At 40.9% G+C, this 2,950-nt stretch overlaps 1 non-coding gene across 1 annotated transcript; it reads left to right on the top strand.

Moving 5' to 3' along the window:
* Positions 1–2,497: 2,497 nt before the first annotated feature.
* LOC134371276 (U6 spliceosomal RNA) lies at positions 2,498–2,604 on the top strand. The gene has a single exon (XR_010022717.1). It is a non-coding gene; the product is annotated as a U6 spliceosomal RNA (small nuclear RNA).
* The last annotated feature ends 346 nt before the right edge of the window (positions 2,605–2,950 follow it).

The raw sequence follows: 2,950 nt of genomic DNA, 5'->3' as shown, positions 1-2,950 counted from the left end.
TAGGCAAAAGAAATTACAAGTACAAAGGTTCTGTGGGAGGATGTGCTTGGCATATTTAAGGGAGGGGAAAAGTTAGAGAAAATGAGGTAAGAGCCATAGAAAGGAGTCAGATCATGTAATATTTTGAAGTTGTGGAGAGTATTTGGGATTCTCCTTGGTGATGACTCCCTACTAAAAAGGGTTAGTAAGGAGTGTGTCTTCTTCAGGGAGAGACACAGGCTGTCTTAAGTTTTGGAAGAATCATTCAGGCTCCTGTGTAGAAAATGTAGATGTGGGGAAAAGGTGGAAACAGGGAAACATTTAAGAGACTATTGGAATAATTCAGGTGAGATGTAATAGTGGTATGGGCTAGAGTAGCAGAGCTAGAAGTAAAAAGTGGTTACAATTCTATCTAAAATTTGAAAGCAGAGCCAACAGAATTTGCTGATAGATTGGCTGTGAAGAGTGAGATAGAAGAATCAAGAATAACTCCAAGTTTGGGGCCTCAGCAACAGGTAGAATGTAGTTGCCATTTACTGAGCTTGGGAAGATTGTGGAAGGAGCATATTTAGGGGAGGTGGATTGGGAGTTTAGTTTTAAACATTTTGTGTTTGAGATGGCTGTTAAATTTCCAGATGGAGATATTATTTAGATAATTGGATATATGAGTCTGAAGTTTGGAGCAGAGATTGGCACTAGAGATCAACATTTGAGAGTCATTAAAATATAGATGGTATTAAATAAAAGCCAAGAGACTGGATGCAATTGCCTACAGAGTGGGTATATATAGAGAAGAGGTCTGAGACAGTTGGGGCACTTCAAATTTAGAAATCAAGAAACAAGAAAAAACCAGCAGAGAAATCCATGAAAGAGTGGCCGATGAGGTGGGAGAAAAAAATCAAGAGTGAAATCTGGAGGCCAAATGAACAAAGTGTTTCAAGAAGAAAGAAGTAATTCAAATGCTACTTATAGGTCAACTAAAATGAGGACTGGGAATTGATCAATGCATTGCCAACATGGAGATCACTGGTGGCCTGCAGCACAAGTGGCTGTGGTAGAGTGGTAATTATAAAAGACTGATGAGTATAACAAATTATCCCAAGACTTAGGAGCTTAAAACAACAAGCATTTATTATTTCATACAGTTTTTAAGAGTCAGGAATCAGGGAGCATCTTAGCCAGGTGGTTCTGGCTCAGGTTCCTGCAGGAGTTTGCATGCAAACTATCAGGGAAGGCTATAGTCTTCTGAAGGCTTATCTGGGGCTGGCTGGAAGATGAGTTTCCAAGATGGTGTTGTATGTAGGCAGTCTTGTTTTTCACTGGCCGTTGGCAGAAGACTTTAGTTCCTCACTATGTGGGCTTCTCCAAAGGGCTGATTATCCTTATGACAAAGACCAGAGTGAGTGATCCAAGAGAGGGCAAGGCAGAAGCCACAATGATTTTTATGACCTAGATTTGGAGGCAACACTCTATCAGTTTGCCATATTATACTGGCCACATGTACCAACCCTGGGGCTTTATGAGAAAGGACTACCTGAAGGTGTGAATACCAGGAGGTGAAGACCTTGTAAAATGATTACCTCACGTGTATTCAAGAAATGATGGGAGAGGAAGTAGAGGCAATAGTTAACTGCTGGAGTTTTAGTGTAAGGTAAGGTAGAGAGGAAAGGGAGAAAACTGAGGTGATAACTGAAGGGGGGGATGTGGGTCAAGGGTGTAGATATAACATTGTGTTTGTATGATTTGGAGAAACTACCAGTAGAAAGGCAGACATTTGATCATGAGAGATTGGGGACAATTGCAGGTATATACTTAAGGAGGCCTTAGGGAGGGGGTGAATGTGGGGGGGGTACCCAGAGTACCAGTACACAAGCAAAGAGGTTGCCCTTTATGGGAGCACAGTCATAGCAATAGATGAGAAAGAAGAGTGGAAGAATCTGGGCGTAAGACGGCCAGTAGCTTGGGGGATTTGGTTGTGGGAGTATATGAAAGGTCTCTTTTAATTGCCTCTATTTTGCAATAAATAATAAGCTCATCAACTTAAGCATAGAAAAAGAAGAGAAAAAGAAGGTTTGAGGAGAGAGGAGAAGATATGAAACGATCAGTCATGTCAGGGAGGAGACAGTACATTGTCTAGAGAAATTTAAAATTTCCAGAATGCATTATGGAGCCACCTCAGGCCAATACTTATAAATTCAGTCATCACAGTGGTGTTTTTCCTGGACTGTCATTGACTGCTTAAAGTCACAGAGTTGGAAGAAGATTGGTTTCACCTGAGGGTGAGATATTCCTTTCAAGTTTGAGTTGAAAGATATGCAAAGATGTGATCATGATGCCCTATTTACTATGAACCTATTAAGGAAAAGGACGCAAGGTTGGTGAGGGTGAGTCAAAACTTGTGAAGTCAATGAATTGGAAGACTCAATAGGTTTGGAAAATCACTGGAGTGAGAATACTAGAGGTAATGGGCTAGAAAGAGAGAAGGTATGGGGAGATGCTTACAAGTGACTGTGGGCTAGTGCTCGCTTCGGTAGCACATATACTAAAATTGGAACGATACAGAGAAGATTAGCATGGCCCCTGCACAAGGATGACACGCAAATTCGTGAAGTGTTCTATATTTTTGAGAATTATATTAAGTGAAACAAGTCAGGCACAGAAAGAGAAATACCACATGTTCTCACTTATTGGTGGGAGCTAAAAATTAATATATAAATTCACACACACACACACACACACACACACACACACACACACACACACACACACAAAAAAAAAAAAAAAAACCGGCGGTGGGGGAGAAGATATAACAACCACAATTACTTGAAGTTGATACGACAAGCAAACAGAGGGGACACTGGTGGGGGGGAGGGGGAAGGGAGGAGGGAGGGAGGTTTTGGTGATGGGGAACAATAATCAGCCACAATGTATATCGACAAAATAAAATTAAAAACAAAAAAAAACAAGTGAC

The sequence above is a fragment of the Cynocephalus volans genome, chromosome 2 (genome assembly GCF_027409185.1).
Source record: "Cynocephalus volans isolate mCynVol1 chromosome 2, mCynVol1.pri, whole genome shotgun sequence".
Taxonomy (NCBI): Eukaryota; Metazoa; Chordata; class Mammalia; order Dermoptera; family Cynocephalidae; genus Cynocephalus; species Cynocephalus volans.
Note: the sequence above shows the minus strand (reverse complement) of the source record. Positions and strands in the feature narration are given on the sequence as shown.